We start from the raw sequence: 23,366 nt of genomic DNA, 5'->3' as shown, positions 1-23,366 counted from the left end.
TGCTATCCAGGTCTCAACGAGACACTGAACATTAAATGTGCACTTAAATGGTATAGAGATTGAAATGTGATAAGGTTTGAAGAACTGTGCAAGAGGGTTTGAAGAATTGTGCAAGTAGATTTAATGTGTTTATGGATTTACAACTGTGCAAGTGAATATAATGTGTTTCCTCTCTCTCTCTGACTTTGACTCCCCATAACCCATGCATATGCTCCCACTCTCTGACTTTGACTCCCCATACACACATGCTCTCAATCACCAGGCTAGCCCCGTTGACCCCACCAACTATACCCCGGTCTCACATTTTCACGCAGCCATTCAAGGGGTGATACCATCCAAACCAGCCCACGGATGGTACCATCTGCACTGACAGTCTTCTGGGAACTCTGTCATTCATATGCTCCTTGTCATGGGGCCCCTAACAGCCCCTCAAGTCCACACCGATTCCTCCCACTCGCCCATCAGGTGGCACACCCACACATTTCTACACACATACCGATGCCAAAGCATAGTAGGACTCTCTACCTGACTTCTCCACCTTCCTCCATTCCCTTCTTTACTTACCTTTAGAGGCAAACACTCATAAGTTACGTGTTTATATTAGAATCATCACAGCATGACTGTCATCTTTCCTGGTCCCCAACCTTTTTTTTTTTTTTTTTTTTGCACACAGTCCCTTTTGCACACAATCCCCTTTTGCACACGATCCTTGCACACTATCCCTTTTAGTATGCACGGCACCACAAGGCTATTACTGTCTGACCAATTTGCCTTATGTAACTGCAATTATAATGTTAATGAAAATGCACACAGCACCCTGCTTGTTCACACTTTTCTATTGGAAAGGAACTGTTGTTAATTTAAATGGCCTGCTAGAACTAATGTATATAAAGGAAGTGAAAATGGTTGCTCATACTTATGAAACATGTCTTTCTGAAGAAGTCTTGATAATAAATAAGGCAAGCTAAAGTTCTACAAGAGTTGTTGGTGTTATTTACTATTTTATTGAATGCTTTTATTGTCACGAAGTTCATTTCTTAGTTAAAATTTCTTCTCTTAGTTCAATTTTTTTGAGTGCGGTTAATTTTGAAAAAAATATATATATATATATATATATATATATATATATATATATATATATATATATATATATATATATATATATATATATATATATATATATATATATATATATATATATATATATTTATATATATATATACATATATATATATATATATATATATGTGTGTGTGTCTGTGTGTGCATAGATATACACAGATATACAGCTATGATAGGAAACAGCACACAAGTATGACGTATGTTCACAAGCTATGCCAATGGAAGTGAGGGGTCCAAGCAAGAAGTATGTAACACGTAGCATCACCTCCCCCCCAGCCGGACAGAGGAAACATGCACACAAACCCACAAACAATGTCAATAGTCCACTGCTCCCCAGACCACAGACAGGATACAATTGGGGGGGGGGGGTACACAGTGCACCCATGAAATCTAAACTTGGAACACAGACGGGAAGCCGATGCGATGACCATTCTGGCCGGGGTGTGCACATACCTGGAATACAAGTGTGGGAAAGTCTGATGACCCATGAGTCGAGACAACGTACGACATGGGTCCCGTGAAGTGGAGAGTGGGCAGCATGTAGTGGTGTGTTCAGACCCAACCTGCATCCAGAGTAAGGATGGGTGCTGTAGAGGAGGTGAGGGTGGGGGAACTATAGGTAGCTAGTTATGGGTCTAGGTGTGCAGGTGTTGGCTGATGTGGGTCTATACGGACAGCCCCAGGGATGTAAGCAAAAGTGTTATTTGGGCAGAGGCGTCGCCCAATGAGCAGCCACACCCGCTACGAGTCCCACTGCAGCAAAGTCTAATCTACATGGCAAGGAACGGAATAACCAGATGTAGAGGTATATATGTAGAGGTATGTGTGTGTGTATATCTACCCATAGCTACATGGAGATATACCTCTCCCTCTCCATAGTACAAATGTGTACATACAGAGACAGAATCCATATACATACCCACATATAGATATATACATATGCAGACACCCATAAACCCATATGTCATTAGATATATATAGACAGCAATATATAAATATATACATATGCATACATATACAGATATATCTGTATATAGTAATGTATATATATATATATATATATATATATATATATGTGTGTGTGTGTGTGTGTGTGTGTGTGTGTGTGTGTGTGTGTGTGTGTGTGTGTGTGTGTAAATATACACATGTATATAGCTAGGATATGATACAGCAGTTACGAAGTACATATGTTCACAGGCTGTGCAATTGGGGGTGAGGGGTCCAATCAACAAACGTGTAACACGTAGCATCAACTCCCCCCAGCTAGACCGGTGAAACATACAGACACACAATAAACATAAATACACCACTGCTTCCTGGACTACAGGCAGGATACTACAAGTCGGGGAGACCCGCCAAGTCTAATCTTGAAACAAAGACATGTATGTCCCTTGTGAGACAACCAAAAATTCAATCATTTTGGGCTTCCTGCCATTACACCGATGTCAAAGGGCAGGCCATGCATGCTCCTAGTGTACAAGGTAGGGGAAGCCTGATGATCGATGGGGCAAGACAACAAACGTGATGGGTCCTGAGAAGTGCGGCGTGGGTACAGTGTACTGGTGTGGCCAGACCCAACCTGCACCCGGAGTAAGGAAGAGTGCTGAAGAGGATGTGTGGATTGGGAACTATGGGTATGAAATCATGGGCCTAGCTGAGTAGGTGTTGGCTGGAGTGGGTCTATGTGGACTGCCTCAGGGATGTAAACAATAGTGTGCATTGGGCAGGGCCACCACCCAACGGACAGCCACTCCCGCTGCGGGTCCCACTGCAGCACAGTCTATTGTACATGGCAAAGAATGGAATAACCAGATGTAGATGTACAACTGTAGAGGTGTGAGTGTATATATACCCATACCTACATGGAGTGAAACCTCCCCCTCCCAGTAGTACAGATGTGTACATACAGAGATAGAATATAATTAAATACCCACATATAGATATATACATATGCAGACACCCATACATCCACATGTTTTTAGACATATATATACAGCAATATATTTATATATATATATATATATATATATAGACATACAGATATTATAGCTAGGATATTAACTGAATCATGTACTTAAATCACATCTGTTAAACGGCTAAGTCTGGCTGAGCTCTTTTGGCTCATTTACAGCAGAGACCCAGGGAGAAAAGCTCCTGAGGACTAGAAAACAATTTGTTAAATAGTAGTATGCAGCAGATATATATATATATATATATATATATATACATATATATAGACCTATCTACATATATACATATATATATATATATATATATATATATATATATATATATATATATATATATATATAGATATAGATATATATATAGATATATATAGATATATATAGATATATATAGATAGATATAGATATATAGATATAGATATATATATAGATATGATACACCAGTTAAGGATTACATATGTTCACAGACTGTGCCAATGGGGGTGAGGGGTCTAATCAACAAACGTGTAACATGTAGCATCAACACCCCCCCAGCTAGACAGGTGAAACATACAAACACATGATACAAGTAAACACACCACTGCTTCCCAGACCACAGGCAGGATACTACAAGTTGGACAGACCTGCCCAGTCTACTCTTGAAACAAAAGACATCAATGTCCCTTGTGGGACACCCCAAAAATTAGTGATCATCAGAGTCAGTCCCTGTAATGATTTATTTAACCAGGCTGTATACATAGACAGACCAGTAGGTTGTGCAAGCCTGATAACCCCATGGGTCAACACAATGTTTGACATGGGTCCTGACACGTGGAGAGTGGGCACTGTGTAGTGGTGTGGTTAGACCCCACCTGCACCCACAGTAAGGATGAGTGCTGTAGAGGATGGGCAGGTGGGGGAACTATGGGTATGTAATTATTGGCCTAGGCGTGCAGGCGTTGGCTGGTGCAGTTGTATTCGGATCGCCCCGGGGATGTAAGTAATATTTGAGTTGGACAGAGCTTACGCCCATACCTCTCAACCTCTAAGAGCAAAAGCACTGGATAGAACCTAAACCGTTGGGAGGACAAATAGGGACAGAAAGCACATATTCCACTTACAACCTTAGAAAGCCGATGGAATAATAGGTTATGCATTAGCATGACTCATCTGAAGGATGTGGGGTCCTAAACACAATTACTTGTCTGCATTTAATGGCATCAGTTCCCAGGTATTTCTAGAGAGGTGCAGATAGTAAGAGGAACACACCAATAATATTAAGCAAACTCCAGACAGGCCGCGGATTCTGTACAGTCGACAGGCATGCTCATGTCTAACGGGCAGCCATTCCCGATATTGGTCCTACCACAACACAGCCCAGTTTACATGGCTAAGTATGGTATAACCATATGTGTTGTTGCATAACCCACTACACTACACCTACGAACACATGGTTGCAACATCCCACTGTAGGCATGTAAGCCGATGTAATAGGCATCACAAGGTATTATTGTAGTCCTCAGCACCACCCAGGGGTGTGAATGTCTGACGCAAACACCAAATGCAGTGCATATGCACAGCTGTTGTCATAGACATCATGGCCAGCTGTGGACCTTCCCTGCAGCCATCCTGCATATCCCTGAATAATCCACCTATTAACACACCCTTTGTGCCCCATGCACACCACATACCTAACAGCCCCTGTTCCATTTCGTTAATGTCTACGGGTACACGTAGGTGACACCCTCTTCCCCTACTGTATTGCAAGTATCTTGAACTGCAATCCACATGTAGTATCACAGCTGTCCCACAGGACACATGTAACTAACACATGAAGGAACACCACAAACACACCTGGAGCAGCACAGGCTCACCACCTTGCAACCCCCCCACCTCACACTCTATACCACTACATCAACTAGTGATACCAACACCTCTTGTCCTGCCTCACATACAAATCCCAACACATCCAACAAACCGTCCCTATTGCTCCCCACCCAATTATACCTACGGGCTACAATACAGTTACAATGTCACCCCCTCTACCTACCTGCTTACTCCTTAGCTATTTGCTTGTACTGTACCACACAGGTATGGAATAACTACACCTACCCCAAATACCTGCATGTAACCTATCCAGACCTGTGAAACAGGAATCATATCTCACCATAAGCTGACCTTTGTCAACAGTCATACCTGACTTGTAAACCTGACCTAAGCATGGATAATACCGACAGTTTAATGTAAACTAAGCATGATTAATGGGGTACATAGCTATGTTATGTCTGTTACCATCTATGAATGTGAACACCCCAGTATTAATTGTGATACATAGCTGAGCTCTACACCCCAGGGCACTGATGACAATGGACAAGCATACAGTCCGAGTGTCCCGGTTGACAGATGTGAACAAAATACACAAAGTTGCATGTGTGTATGGGGGAGGAAGCAGGTGTAAGCCTGTTTGGCTGCAGGTATGCGAGTACCACACTGGTGAAGCAAAGTAGAGGCTAACTGAGTGCAAGATGTTGCAAATAGAGGGCAGTAATGCTGTCCCTCGCACAAACAAGTGCATACCCACCTACAAATGTTCTACAGTGCCTTAGTCACCCTGTAGCCAATAGCTGTTGTTGTGGCCATTAACAAAATAATCTGCACTGCCAGGTTGCAACCCCCCGACCCTGCACACTATAGTAGACATGAGTTCCACTAAGCCATGGCGAATACACATTCAGCTGCTGTGATCAGAAACACATCATCCAGCACATGCAGCCAACACTATAGGAAATGTATATAAGTGTGTAGATTAATATCAGAACACGTGTCCATTGCTCAACCACAGTATTATGAGCAGTCTATGTGCAGCACGGAACAGTGCCTGTCCAATCATACTGTGAGAACTGTAGACCTGTATAATACCGAAGGGAATAATGATATATGGTGCACACCGCGGGGGCGTAAGAGCGTGCTACATGCACAGTATGTCACACTTGGGGCGTTGGTTCTGTGGAACCGGGAGATGTGGCTGGCCAGGTGTGTTACCAAACTGCTGCTACACAATACCCTGTCAGGATGCTACCAGTGGGAGAAAAAATGTAGACACCCTAGGTCTACTCTTGACACAACAACAGGTCCATCCCTGGCAGGATGAACCTACAGTTGTGGGTCACATCGATGTCACCACCAGTATTGGAGGAGGATCAAGGAAAGGCTGGTACATACGTGGACTAAACGGATGAAGAGCCTACAGACGCTTGGGTGGGGACAGTATACTGGAGGTGTACCGAGACGTGCAGAGGGGGAAATGTGTGGAGGTGTGGCATGGAAGGGCTAGCAACCGGGGAATGGATGGATACTGTGTATGTGGAGCTCGGGGGCTGGGAGAAGGGAACATGGGCATGTCATTATGGTAGACATATGCAAATGAAGCTAAACAGCAATAGTGTAGTGGCCAGAGCATCTGTCTAACGTGTAAGCATTCCCGGGTCGAGTCCCACTGCAGCACATCCTATTTTCCATGTGATATCCGCATGTTAACTTCATTGTGCTGTATAACCTACTAAGTAACATTTATATCTGCAGAGGAGTACTGCCTTAAATGCACATGTGATGTGTCATAATGACTAAGGCACTAGTAAGCATGTGTATGCGCATAACAGCAGTAGTACACATGGATAAGCAGTTGTAAGTGTGTGTATGTGTATTCACATGGGGTTAAGCATTACCTACATAGACTGAGCTAAGTAGATGCTAGCTGAGTGTAAGGAAATGCAACCTGAGATTAGCATTGCTTAGCTCTGCGCAAAGCCACATACACCCACGTACGACTGCTCAAATGTCCCTAAATCACACTGTAACTGACAGCTGGTGTTCTGCCTGAAACACAATATACAGCCTCTGGAAGGCCCACACCCGGAATGCTGCTCATCATACACTACATGATTAACCATTAAACCATGACAGATGTACATAACCACTCATTCCACATACATATCATCCAGCACAATCTATCAACAGCACAGGGAATGTAGTAATAACACACCACATGACTTCTTAATGCATGAATCCTGGATATAGTGCACCATAATGTGGGTACATATAGGAATATCTGTCATATCCTGCTCTAATACACTTCAAACGTTGCAGGTTACACAGTTATATGTGGCAGAACACATATATTGCTTGAGATGATAAGTCTGAAACACGTACATGTCGGCACGAATGACTGACCTCAGTCCTAAGGTCATCCACGTCAATTGCCAAGAGAATGAGATACAGGCCACACATATAGGCCGAACATGCATGGACATATGGGCATCTACACATCTGTAAATGTAGAGAGATAGACAGCTATAGGTATATATGTGTGTATAAATCCAAGTCCAAATGCAGGGCTGCTTTCAGTTGAGATAGGAACTCACTCTATTCATAAAATAATCACAGTCCAAACACAAGCGTGATATTCCAATGGCAATAAAATGAAAGTAAAATGTTCCAACAAGTCAGTTCATAAAACAAACATAAATTTATTTAAGCGGTAAGCTTTAGCCAAAGGCTTCTTCAGACTCTTAAAACAAGGACAAACACCATGAACAACCTTTTTAAAACAACCAATACTCATCATTGGTTAAGTCACATCACATGTTCTATTCATTTAAAGGTACAAGGGCTGGTGTAATATTTACCATGCCAGTGAATCTATTGCACTTATAAAATCATAAAATATGCATCAAGATTTATAATTCAATACCTTTCAAGGATATACATGGTATACAACAAAACCATATATGAAAGTATATTGTACTGAACTGTAGACAATGTTTCAATACGATCATGCATGAGTTTAAACTCAGCGCTTTCAAAACATGTTCGTTTCATTGGGGTTGAAGAACAACGAATATGCAGTTATCACACTAGCTCAACTGTTAACAAATAACTGCCTTAACTGAAATTTCAATGCCATTAGAACATGCTCGTTTCATCCGGATTAAAACAACGTTAATGCAAAATCGTGCTCTCTCAACACTTTACATATAAACTAGTTCAATAGTTAGAAATCTGCCTTAGATGAAGTTTCAATGTCCTTAGAACATGTTCGTTACATCAGACTTAAAACAACATAAATACAAAGATCGCACTTTTTCAATACTTTACGTACAACCTGAGTGTCGATTCTTTCACATATAAAATGTTCATAGCTTTTCAACTGCTTACATTAGAACATGCTCGTTTCATCAAGATTAAAAACAACGTTAATGCAGAGTTCGTGCTCTCTCAACACTTTACATATAAACTAGCTCAATAGTTAGCAGATATCTGCCTTAGATGAAGTTTCCATGCTCTTAGAACATGTACGTTACATCAGACTTAAAAATAACATAAATACAAAGATCGCACTTTTTCAACACTTTACGTACAACCTGGGTGTCGATTCTTTCACATATAAAAAGTTCATAGCTTTTCAACTACTTACATTTAAAAGTCAAACTCATTGTGTACAATCAGCTTACTGCGCGTGTTAACCTAACTGTATGTAAGATGCAGAATGCGGTAAGACGCTACTATGCGTGCATATATTTGTTGATTAAGGAATCATATAAACATTCAGTGGTTAATTAGCGTAAACTTACGGCATTGGAATTGTTAGATCTGTAGGAAACAGATGTTGTAATAAAAAGGTACCTACTAGAAGGTATATTACTGAATTTCATAGACATGTAAATACATGTAAATATCAAGATAGATAAAACTGAACGTAAAATTCAAAAGCAATAATAAATGAAGTTATAATTAAGTATAGACATTAGGACAGCAGCGCAAAAAGTCTTAAGGTCTAAATCCTTAATGGAAGCAGTACTTTAATACAATCATAATAAACCAAAATTCACTATAACATAGTGCGCTCTATGGACTAAACAGCATCTACAACCAAAGTGTGTGCTTTTATATATTATTATTATTATACAATCTAGGGTTCTATTTGTCATTTGGAGGAACTAAAAAGTTAAAAAATATGTATATGTGTATATACATATAGCCCATATACAATCTGTTGTAAAATCAAGTAGCACTTTGAAAAATTAATATAGGTATTATTACCATAGTATTTAAGTAATATTTCTTAATAACTAAACTCCCAAAATATAATAAAAGGTCCCTTAAGTGTACTGAAGAGAAATATATCTCAAAGATACCTAAATTACTGATACATCTTATATGTAACTGTATTCTTAATCAAGGAATAATGAATTAAAGTATTTGCTGTATAGATGTGTTACCAATATCTAAGTAAAATATAGGCTTGCTAGTATGAATTACAGGTCTGGTATATTCACTAGTGAGTTCTCAAACCTATTAAAAGCCACATATAGTCAGTGGGGACTCACATCATCTCCGTAACCTCCTACTTTTTAAAAATGGCTTTAAATGTACTTTGTCATTTAGGCCAGGTGGTCTATCAGATCTCATCCTAATAATCCATCTTGTTTCTTGTTCTAATGTTCTGTTTATTAAATCACCACCCCTGAAGCCTTCAAATACACACTGAATAACACAAAATTTAAAGTTATGAGTGATGCCTGCCAATTTTTTGTGTCTGGCTAAGGCATTAGTTTCAGTACCCACTCTGATGTGGTATATGTGTTCCCTAATCCTTTCTTTAAGTGATCTGTTAGTTTTCCCTATATAGTAACTATTACATGCTGAACAAGTTGCTATATATATCTCACATTCTTGCTCTCACAATTTGTATTAGTTTTAAAATTATAAATACGTCCTGTGGTAGGGTGTTCAAAAGTAGTTTCTTTGTTAATATATATACATTGATTGCAATGACCGTGTTCCTATCATCTATTGCCCTACCTTTTGATCGATATTTGGGTCTACATAGAATGCTTTTCAAGTTAGGAAGATTTTTATAAGCTATACTTGGTGCCGGGCCTACTATCTCACTAACTTCCTTGTCTGATTTCAGAATTCCCCAGTGTTTGTTCATAGAACTTTTCAACTGTAGATCCAACTTACTAAAAGTGAGATTGGCTCTCACATCAGTTACCGTGGATCTCACAGTACTTGTCGATGCTTCTTGTGCCATAAAATAAGGTTTCGCAGAACTTGGTCTTAGACTATCCACTAAATTGATAGTATCTGATATTTCTTTTTCTTTATATCCTCTCTCTAAAAATCTCTCCTTCATATCATTGATACCTGTAGAGTAGTTCTCTTGCTGTGAATTTAATCTGGATACTCTCATAAATTGTCCTTTAAGGACATTTTTGAAAACATATCCAGGATGCATACTCTGTCTATGTAATATATTATTCCTTTGGCATTCTTTCCTATAAATCGTTGTGTTGATCAAACCATTACTCATCCTAAATACTTCTACATCCAAATACGGTAGACTACTAACTGAAAAGTTCATTGTGAACTTTAGAAAGTCCATGGTATTGTTCAAATATGAAACAAAATTTAATAGGGAGGACTCATCTCCCATCCATATAAAAGAGATCGTCCACAAAGCGACAATACATTTACGTATTCCTTGTAAGACGGGTTCTTAAAAAGGTAAATGTCTTCCCATCTTGCCATAACCAAGTTGGCGTAGCTATTGGCACAGGATGTGCCCATAGCTACGCCATCCTTTTGTAAATATATGACTTCTTGAAATGCAAAGATATTGTTAGTCAGAATAGTCTCAAGTAGTAAAGCTGTTAGGTCAACTTTTTTAACCGAAAAATCTGAATGTTCTTTCAAGTATTCAGTAATTAATCTTATACCAATATCATTGGGGATTACAGTAAATAAGCTAACTACATCAAGTGTATTATAAACATTCTTTAAGAAATGATAACTCTATTGTAATAAGGCCAGCAGATAAAGGTGGCCCTATAGTCATCATGGATTACACGTACTATACTGACAAGATGTTTCAGATGCTTGAAGACAGAAACACATATACTAAATTAACTAAAGACAATTTGAATGAGATGGTCTTTAATGTTTATAATACTCTAGATGATTTAGTGATGTCACAGGATATAACACAAGAACTTTATGAATACCTAAAGGTGAGAAATCCCACCATTCCGATCATACAAGGACTTCCTAAAGTCCATAAGAACAGCAAAGATCCACCATTCAGGCCTATTGTTGCAGGTCAGGGGTGGTTAACTGAGCCTCTTTCCATTTATTTAGAAAGTGTACTAAGACCACTGGTCAGTGAAAATAAGAAAATTCTGAAAGATAGTAAACAATTTCTCTTGGATTTGTACTCCCAAACTCACTCTTTGAGAACAGCAGCATTATTTTTTGTGACACTTGATGTAGTTAGCTTATTTACTGTAATCCCCAATGATATTGGTATAAGATTAATTACTGAATACTTGAAAGAACATTCAGATTTTTCGGTTAAAAAAGTTGACCTAACAGCTTTACTACTTGAGACTATTCTGACTAACAATATCTTTGCATTTCAAGAAGTCATATATTTACAAAGGATGGCGTAGCTATGGGCACATCCTGTGCCAATAGCTACCAACTTGGTTATGGCAAGATGGGAAGACATTTACCTTTTAAGAACCCGTCTTACAAGGAATACGTTGCAATGTATTGTCGCTTTGTGGACGATCTCTTTTTTATATGGATGGGAGATGAGTCCTCCCTATTAAATTTTGTTTCATATTTGAACAATACCATGGACTTTCTAAAGTTCACAATGAACTTTTCAGTTAGTAGTCTACCGTATTTGGATGTAGAAGTATTTAGGATGAGTAATGGTTTGATCAACACAACGATTTATAGGAAAGAATGCCAAAGGAATAATATATTACATAGACAGAGTATGCATCCTGGATATGTTTTCAAAAATGTCCTTAAAGGACAATTTATGAGAGTATCCAGATTAAATTCACAGCAAGAGAACTACTCTACAGGTATCAATGATATGAAGGAGAGATTTTTAGAGAGAGGATATAAAGAAAAAGAAATATCAGATACTATCAATTTAGTGGATAGTCTAAGACCAAGTTCTAAACCTTATTTTATGGCACAAGAAGCATCGACAAGTACTGTGAGATCCACGGTAACTGATGTGAGAGCCAATCTCACTTTTAGTAAGTTGGATCTACAGTTGAAAAGTTCTATGAACAAACACTGGGGAATTCTGAAATCAGACAAGGAAGTTAGTGAGATAGTAGGCCCGGCACCAAGTATAGCTTATAAAAATCTTCCTAACTTGAAAAGCATTCTATGTAGACCCAAATATCGATCAAAAGGTAGGGCAATAGATGATAGGAACACCGTACCTTGCGGTCATTGCAATCAATGTATATATATTAACAAAGAAACTACTTTTGAACACCCTACCACAGGACGTATTTATAATTTTAAAACTAATACAAATTGTGAGAGCAAGAATGTGATATATATAGCAACTTGTTCAGCATGTAATAGTTACTATATAGGGAAAACTAACAGATCACTTAAAGAAAGGATTAGGGAACACATATACCACATCAGAGTGGGTACTGAAACTAATGCCTTAGCCAGACACAAAAATTGGCAGGCATCACTCATAACTTTAAATTTTGTGTTATTCAGTGTGTATTTGAAGGCTTCAGGGTGGTGATTTAATAAACAGAACATTAGAACAAGAAACAAGATGGATTATTAGGATGAGATCTGATAGACCACCTGGCCTAAATGACAAAGTACATTTAAAGCCATTTTAAAAAGTAGGAGGTTACGGAGATGATGTGAGTCCCCACTGACTATATGTGGCTTTTAATAGGTTTGAGAACTCACTAGTGAATATACCAGACCTGTAATTCATACTAGCAAGCCTATATTTTACTTAGATATTGGTAACACATCTATACAGCAAACACTATATTTCATTATTCCTTGACTAAGAGTATAGTTACATATTAAGATGTTTCAGTACTCTAGGTATCTTTGTGATATATTTCTCTTCAGTACACTTAAGGGACCTTTTATTATATTTTGGGTGTTAAGTTATTGAGAAATATTACTTAAATATTATGGTAATAATACCTAAACTAATTTCACAATATGCTACTTGATTTTACAACAGACTGTGTATGGGCTATATATATATATATATTTATACATATATTTTTTAACTTTTAATTCTTTAAAATGACAAATAGAACCCTAGACTGTTTAATAATAATAATTTTAAATGTACACACTTTGGTTGTAGATGCTGCTTAGTCCATAAAGCGCAATATGTTACAGTGAAATTTGGTTTACTGTGATTGTATTAAAGTACTGCTTCCATTAAGGTTTTAGACCTTAAGACTTTTTGCGCTGCAGTCCTAATGTCTATACTTAATTATAACTTCATTTATTATTGCTTTTGAATTTTACGTTTCAGTTTTATCTATCTTGATATTTACATGTATTTACATGTCTATGAAATTCAGTAATATACCATCTAGTAGGTACCATTTTATTACAACATCTGTTTCCTACAGATCTAACAATTCCAATGCCGTAAGTTTACGGAATTAACCACTGAATGTTTATATGATTCCTTACGAATCAACAAATACGTATACGCATAGTAGCGTCTTACGCATTCTGCATCTTACATACAGTTAGGTTAACACGCGCAGTAAGCTGATTGTACACAATGAGTTTGACTTTTAAATGTAAGTAGTTGAAAAGCTATGAACTTTTTATATGTGAAAGAATCGACACCCAGGTTATGCGTAGTGTTGAAAAAGTGCGATCTTTGTATTTATGTTATTTTTAAGTCTGATGTAACGTACATGTTCTAAGAGCATGGAAACTTCATCTAAGGCAGATATCTGCTAACTATTGAGCTAGTTTATATGTAAAGTGTTGAGAGAGCACGAACTCTGCATTAACGTTGTTTTTAATCTTGATGAAACGAGCATGTTCTAATGTAAGCAGTTGAAAAGCTATGAACATTTTATATGTGAAAGAATCGACACTCAGGTTGTACGTAAAGTATTGAAAAAGTGCGATCTTTGTATTTATGTTGTTTTTAAGTCTGATGTAACGAACATGTTCTAAGGACATTGAAACTTCATCTAAGGCAGATTTCTAACTATTGAACTAGTTTATATGTAAAGTGTTGAGAGAGCACGATTTTTGCATTAACGTTGTTTTTAATCCGGATGAAACGAGCATGTTCTAATGGCATTGAAATTTCAGTTAAGGCAGTTATTTGTTAACAGTTGAGCTAGTGTGATAACTGCATATTCGTTGTTCTTCAACCCCAATGAAACGAACATGTTTTGAAAGCTGAGTTTAAACTCATGCATGATCGTATTGAAACATTGTCTACAGTTCAGTACAATATACTTTCATATATGGTTTTGTTGTATACCATGTATATCCTTGAAAGGTATTGAATTATAAATCTTGATGCATATTTTATGATTTTATAAGTGCAATAGATTCACTGGCATGGTAAATATTACACCAGCCCTTGTACCTTTAAATGAATAGAACATGTGATGTGACTTAACCAATGATGAGTATTGGTTGTTTTTAAAAAGGTTGTTCATGGTGTTTGTCCTTGTTTTAAGAGTCTGAAGAAGCCTTTGAAAGCTTACTGTTTAAATAAATTTATGTTTGTTTTATGAACTGACTTGTTGGAACATTTTACTTTCATTTTATTGCCATTGGAATATCACGCTTGTGTTTGGACTGTGATTAATATATGTGTGTATGTATGACTCACAAATAACCATATAACAGCGATCGTATATAGATAGATTAATATGTTCAGTGAATATATCCATGTATATCTATATATATATATATATATATATATATATATATATATATATATATATATATATATATATATATATATATATATATATATATATATATATATATATATATATATATATATATATACATACACATATATATATGGATACATACACAAAGCTAGAGCTATATCGATGTCCAGTTTTTTCCCTCTATATATGGGGGTGTAACATATATGCTTATGCTGATATACATATATATATATATATATATATATATATATATATATATATACATATATATATATATATATATATATATATATATATATGTGTGTGTGTGTGTGTGTGTATATATATATATATATATAGATATACAGATAGACATGTGTATATGATTTCCACATGGGAACGGACTCCTGGCCCACTCTGTACTACATAACAGACCATGAGCACAGTTAATGGGGATGGGGGCCCAAATGAGGGACACCTGGTAATTACTGCTATGTAACCCCCCCCCAACCCTAACAGATATGCTGTGCAATCCAATATCCAGCACATGCATTACTTGACAACAGGACCCACCACAACACAGCTACAATGCTCCAACAGTTATCCATGTCACCTGTATATGTCAGGCCAATATCTGTGACATATCATGCAGATACACCATTGTACCATTGTACCACGGGGAATGTACTGTGTTAAAGGGCTACACATTACAACGGTACAGAAATACACACAAATCCATACATTGACAATCATATATGATATATGGGATTTATGGGTACATGCACATATACACAGACAAAGGGTATTAGTAACCATACATGTGTAACAGTAGTGTGGACTTACTGGGTACAATGTATAGCCCCAGCCACAAGCCCTGTAACCAGTACCTGTGACATGTGTGGTGTGGCAACCAGCCCCACAAAGGGGAAACTTACATTGAACATATACCCACTCACAATTCAAAGGACATGGCATGACACACATGTATGTATACACAAACAACCTTTATTTGTGTACCATACAATAATGTATGCCATTGGATGTTGATGTATATAACCAGTGATGGATGCAAGGCCCACACAAAACAGTAGATGCAGACAGTGCGGATATATAACATACTATGGTGTCCAGGCAAAGCCCTTCAATTCATACAACAGTTGACAACAGATTTGCCTGCATGATACGTAACAGTCAACAATATCAGATGTAGGTCAGCAGCCTCCAATTACACCTTGTAGTCAAGTCCTAGGGGGATATTCTTTACTTGTGGTAATGTCAATGTATCTGTCACATGTATGGTTCCTGGCCAACAAATGTTGTGGGTGTCCACGTTATGACTGGGATGATAGTAGGAATGCTAGCAGTAGTTAATGGTAGGTCATTACCTAACAACCCCTGCCCGTATCACAGCAGGACAAAGGCTGCCATATATGTGGAGGACAAAGGCAGGAACGCAGGGCAATACCCGCAATATTGCAGTTACACACCCTGGAACATGCCGGTGTTACAGGATGTGTTACAACATACCCTAATGCAGGAATACAACATCAGGTACACAAATGGATATAGCCATGTAATGCTAGCACGCAACACACACACTGCCAGTGTAATATCCTACACAGGACCTATGTGGTGGACAGACAACACATGAGAGGCACACCTCTGTCCAGTTAGAGAATAGGCCCACAGTAGTGAGCTATGCAGACAGACTGCAGTCCAAGGTAAACTAATATGTACACACACACATGCATGCACTCACTGTAACACCAGTATTATGCAAAGCATTACACCACTCTACTCACAGTCTGTCTGTATGTCCCGATCCTCCTACATATATGTGGCTGCCCTGAGTATGCAGGCTCTCCTGTAAGAGATATTGCTACGTGCTGTCTGTAACATTGATGCCCATACACAGGATGGATGTCCATCACACAGGGAATGTACAGGGAATACACCCAGATGATGTAGGGGTTCATAGTGTGTGCTTGCCATGACAGTGTTAATTGGAAGTAGTACACGTGTACTCAGATATATATATATATATATATATATATATATATATATATATATATATATATATATATATATATATATATATATATATATACATATATATATGGCTATCTGGATAAGTACATGTCCATATCATCCCACCCTATGTCCTGGCCATAGAATGTAGCCCTACGCCAGCCCCTATAGACCAAATGTAGTAGTGCAAGGGGATGTCTGGCATGTATAGCTGGTATATTAATAGACAGTTGCTACTGCCATTGGGATTGTTGACACAGACACGGTGTGTGTGGAAGGTGACATCTGCTCATAACATGTGTGTCATTGGCTACTGAGAGACATCCTAAGGTTATCATGGTACACTACCTGCATATATAGCACGCTCAACAGCCATGTCACAGCACAGGGTAGGATACACCTGTGTGACAGTGCATAACCACAACCAATGTGAACACAGCCACATCCACATATGGTACGCTAGCATAATAGTACAGTATTTGGACTATCTGTCCTACATCATCCTCATATGTGCCAATCACAGAATGACCCTACATATACTGGGCTGCTACACAGTCTGGTCTTATGGCTGTCTGTGGTATGGGACATGTGTGTGTCTGACCCTACACCCATGTAAGGTACAATGGTACCATACAGTGGGGGAGCATGTAACAACAGATAGAAGGGGAGCTAGAACAATGACATCTACCACAGTCTGTACACAGGCCATAGTACATATTAACAATACACACACTGCCGATATTCACCATCACTACACAGACCTTAGTACTGTACAAACATCCATAGGATTTCCAGGGTATGGCATCAAGTGTAATCCCTACTATACATGACATGTGTGGCACTCTGATATATCACTGGCATGTTATCAGATATGATGACACTATTTATGGTGTACAGCACATATGCACCAGTTCATGCACGACATATGTATAAAGGTTGACAGAGGTGTGGCTGACAGCACATACACAGGGCCAGTATAGACATGTTGCTGTGATACCCTCATTAATCTACCATTGTAATGGGGTATGTTGCAACATATGTCCAATGAGGGCTATGTAGTCAGTAGCTGCCATGGCCATCACCATCAACAGACTGCAATCCTCACAATACCATCTGCATTCCATGGATAGATACATTGTGGCTAACACATGACACCAAAGGCACAACACTGCCCAGTCTGCAGATGAGCTTGCAGATGGGGATTCCTGATATACATCGAACAGACATGGCAGGTATTGCAACATGAATGACAGGCATATCCAGGCAAACACTGTTAATCCAACATTACTCCATATGCAGTACAGCAGCACTTACAGTTCGTAGTCAGGTCAGGCACATCCCCCTCATGTTTGTTGCCCTCTTCCCACAGTGTATGTTGTTAGAGGTAAATCCCCAAACCATCTGGAATGCTGTTTGCCAAATGACAGTTCTAGCTCTTGCTCACAGTGACAGACAAGGGCCAACACCACCAGGATGTTCCCAGATATTGGAGTGCATTTCCATGCTATTGGCTATGGGACTGTTACCACACCTGTTCCACATGCAATCAGTAGGCGGAAGGGCTGCAATTTGTGCAGAGGCCATCAGCTGATCATAAGCATCATGTTAAATACACATGCTGCTGCCTAAGTAATGCAGGTGTGGCCCTCCACATCTGCCAGAGACGGAGTGGGGGAGGCAGACAGAGGTGAATGCATGTCAGGGAGGGGTGGGAGGGTAAAACCTATGCATGTTTGTGTCACACACCTACTAGCACATGGTATCAAACACTAGACAGCTATGTAGTACTATCACAGTTCAATGCTGCTACTGGATACACCACATGGGTTTTCTGGTGGGGAGCACTCAGAACATATATATGATGGTGAGTGACATCTGCAACAGGGATATGGTAGATATACAGTAGGTGACGTACATACAGTAGACCAGCTATGTTATATGGGTTGGAGACAGTGGCATTGACAAAAAGGCAGGAGTCAGAGCTGGATGTGGCAGAGTTAAAGATGTTAAGATTTGCAATCGGTGTGACTAGGATGGATAGGATTAGGAATCAGTATATTAGAGGGTCAGCTCATGTTGGACAGTTTGGAGACAAAGCAAGAGAGACGAGATTGCGTTGGTTTGGGCATGTGCTGAGGAGGGATGATGGGTATATTGGGAAAAAGATGCTAAGGATGGAGCTGCCAGGTAAGAGGAATAGAGGAAGGCCTAAGATAAGGTTTATGGACGTGGTGAGAGAGGACATGCAGGCGGTTGGTGTGACAGAGCAAGATGCAGAGGATAGGAAGAAATGGAAAGAGATGATCCGCTGTGGCGACCCCTAACGGGAAAAGCCGAAAGAGAATGATGAGAGAATGATGAAAGTAGGTGACGTACATGTGCCTGTCTGCATGAACAGGTGCCAGCGTCAGCACAGGCACACTCACACAGGGACACACACACATTAACACACTTGGCAGAGCCAGGAGTGCAACCCATCACTAGTAGAATTGCCACAACACATCAATGCGCAGGGAACACATGCACCACCCAGGTGATACGGAGGTCGTATGAGCAGTGAGTATGACCGGGTGTCAGACATAAAGCGGCGTGCTTCACTGTGCCCTGGGGGGAGTAGTGTGTGTGGATGTGGACATATGCACCATACAACACACACATGAACACACAGGGTCCAGTTCGGACATGCATGGGTGCATGTCTGCACAGGAGTGTGGTGGCCAACAGTACCAGTAGGCTATACAAGGATAGGTGATGGGTATACCTTGTCAGTGTCATCTGTCCATACAGGCCATGTTGTCAGGCATGGTATGTCCATTGTGAGTCACATGTGAAGGCACAGTGGGGTTGCTAACTGTGATTGGCAGGCCTTGATGTCACATGTATGGGTATGGCTTTGCTCCCCAGCCACTTAGCCATTTACATCTGTTATCCCTGTATGGTTGACAGTGTGATATATTGTAGGGCCACCATAAATTAAATTAGCAAAACCCCTCCACATTGCCCACAGACTCACAACCACCTCTACACAGGATACGAGTTACAAACACACACACCTGTCATGTCTGGGAGTAGAAACCCTACCTAACTAGTTTACTACACTACAGTGCTACACAGTTATATCATGTGCCATGGACATTACTGAAGTGCATCTTCCCCAGTGGTGTATTTCACAATTAATGACAACAGCAGGACTACCAAAGTAGGGCATTTGTAATGTACTGCGGGTTAGTAGCCTATAATGCATTGCTCCATACACAGACACTGAGACACACACAGCACATCTGGAACTGGCATGGATGGAGATGGAACACTACCACCGTTCTAAATCACACTACAGAGTACACAGTTACAGAATGTGGTACGGTGATTACTGTGCTATCACGTTCCCAGAGGTGTACATCTAGGTGTGTGACATCAGCAGCCTTGCCAAAGTAGAGTATTTGTATTGTATGGAGTGTGAGTAGCCTAAAAAGCATCGCTCTCTGCCCAGTCAGACACACACATACACAGTTGCCAGGGCTGGGGCTCGAACACCTACCTAACTAGTTTGCCACACTACAGCAGTTACAGGATGTGCTACCGGGATTACAGGGTTATAAATTTCCAGAGGTGTACTTCTAAGTGAGTGACATCAGCAGCCTTGCCAACATAGAGTATTTGTATTGTATGGAGTGTGAGTAGCCTAAAATGCATTGCTCTCTACCCAGTCAGACACAAACAGTTGGGGTTCAAACACCTACCTAACTAGTTTATTACACTACAGCAGTACACAGTTACAGGATTTGCCACAGCAATTACAGGGCTGTCATGTTCCCAGAGGTGTATTTCTAGGTGAGTGACATCAGCAGCCTTGCCAAAGTTTAATATATGTATTGCGCGGAGTGTGAGTAGCCTAACAAACATTTCACTCTACACAGTCAGAGGCAGACAGGCGCACACACAAACACACACTCACACAATTGGCAGGTCTGGGGTTAGTACTACTACCTAACTACTTTGTCACTACAGCAGTATGCAGTTATGGGATGCGCCATGTATTTTACTGAGCTATAGCTCTCCCAAAGGTGTAATTCACATTGGATGACCTCAGCAGGCATGTCATACTACTGCTATGGGGAGGGGAGTGTGTGCATGGGCCCTACACCATTCATGTAGGGGTTGACATGCCATATGAGGGCACACATGGGGTCATATGTCACAGGTGCGTGTATACAGCTACTAGATGGCTGCTTCTTTGAGCAGTCTTGTTGCACAGCTGGCACTTACACCACATAGTCTGTCATGCTGACAGGTACTGGTGGCAAGTATCTGCAGTGGGTTACATCCACACCTCCTGTGTTGGGGGCCCTTAGGCTGTGTGCCAGTTGGGACAGGCCTGCATGGCTCCTTGTCACAGTCACCCTCTTCCACACATCTATGCCCATGTGCCTGTGGCTTATTATAGTGTGTTGTCCTTACATATTTGTCTGCATTCCTATCCACTGTGTGTGCAAGGCAAGAGTGGTGCATACCGACATGTGTTCACACCGAGAACTGCAACTTCCAGATATGTCTGGTCCACTGGTGTTTGCAGACATGGCCTTCATGTGTTTAAGTGTGTGAGCATGCCCAGTATGACCTCTCAGTATGTTGTTGACTGACATTGCCTTCATTCCTCTAAGTGTGTGAGCATGCCTAGTATGGCCATCTGTGTTGCATGTGTGGATCACGTCCAGGTTGTTTGTACTGTGGTGCTGACCTTTTGTTGTACACCAACGGGTAACATGCTGTGACTGCAGGGTATCCATCGGTCATTTGCCATTGGCTGTTGCTACATTTTCTGCTACATTTCTGCATAGCGGGGGGACACACTTGACTGTTTCTACTGTTCTACACAGGAGTGAGGGGGCACACCTGACTGATACTCTATGTGTACATTGGATGAGGGGGTGCATCTGACACTTGTACACATTTGCTAGGACTGTACTGGTAAGTCATGTACTCCATTTCCGTCTGTAGTCTTACCTATCCTGTTGGCTAGGGCTTACCAATGTAATACAGATCCTTGCTTTGTTTAGCTACATATTAGTGTCTGACTGCCTAGCCTTCACAACTTACATCTGACGCCTGGCCTGCTGCAGTTTGTCTGTGTAGGCCTGGGGGAGGGTGTTAACCATAGGGCATATTTGGAGGCCATAGTACAGCATTTGTTTGTGTTTGTCTTCACCTGTCCTGCTGGCTGAGACTGTTGCTGGGTATGTGATCCTTCCTGACTGGTATGTGTGGCTCTTAGGGACTCCCCTGTCACCCAGGCCATTTCCTGCAGTGGGTTTTGTCACCCTTTGTAGTACTGGCTACTATGGTGACTCCAGTATGTGTTACAGATCTCATGCTGCCATTATGGGTGCCTACTCTCTGCTGCCTTGACATCCACCCACCCATTTCCCTTGCATGTTCACATCCATACCATAGCTACAGGTAAAAACACATTCTACTCCATTTGACAATTGGTATGTTGATTGACTTACCTTGAGGGTGTGCTGGACTTGAGGATGGTGTTGGAGGGTTGCCTATGTCGGATGCACATAGTACACTCCCTATAGATGGTTAGGCATGGGTAGTGTCAAGTTTGGCATCCCTGTTACTATCTGTGCGAGTCGGAGAGAGGTGTCATTCCCTGGGGGCCCTACTGTGTCAGTGCATATGCTATGCGTTGCATCTTTGCCAAGGCCAGGGCATACTGGGCATGCTCCCTTCTGCCTACTGGAGCAGGCTCAGATTGTTCCTCCTCTGAGTCACTCTGTACCTTACACAGGTTTTGGCATTGGTGGGGGCTGTGTGGCACTGCCCCATCATGCTGTTCCTGCTGCAGCTGTTTCCGCAGGATCATACTGTGTAGCATAGCACATACCATTACTATTTGGGTATATGTAGCTGGTGAATACTGCAGGGCTCCACCGGATTTGCCCAGACACCGGAACTGTGACCTGAGCATCCCAAACACACGCTCAATTATATGTCTGGCCTGTGCTTGTGCATAATTATGGTGTTGTTTTTCAGGTGTGTGAGCATTTCTGATGAGTGTCATCAGCCACAGCTCCAGTGGGTACCCAGTATCCCTCACTAGGTGACAGTAGGGGATGTCCACATCAACAAATCTGTGGTATAGCTGCGTCAGTTGCCATATGTGTGAATTGTCATAGCTTCCAGGGCAGCCAGCACACACATTCAGTATAATGCCCTGGGCATCACATAAGACCTGGCAGTTGATGGTGGGGATGCCCCTGCAGTTGATGTAGGCCCTACCCTGCTCAATGGGTGGTGCTTTGATGCATACATGCATGCAGACTATAGCACCCACAACCCAGGGTAGTTAGTTATTTGGTGGAAGAGACACATATTGCGGATCAACACCTCACGTGTGTTGAGGAAATATACGTGCTCACTGGCATGTGCTGACATGGCATCCAGGAAATGGTGGAATACTCTGGATGCTGATGCCTGTGAGATG

Source organism: Protopterus annectens, chromosome 12.part0, assembly GCF_019279795.1.
Source record: "Protopterus annectens isolate FY-2018-M chromosome 12.part0, PAN1.0, whole genome shotgun sequence".
Lineage (NCBI taxonomy): Eukaryota > Metazoa > Chordata > Ceratodontiformes > Protopteridae > Protopterus > Protopterus annectens.
This window is presented reverse-complemented; position numbering follows the sequence as displayed.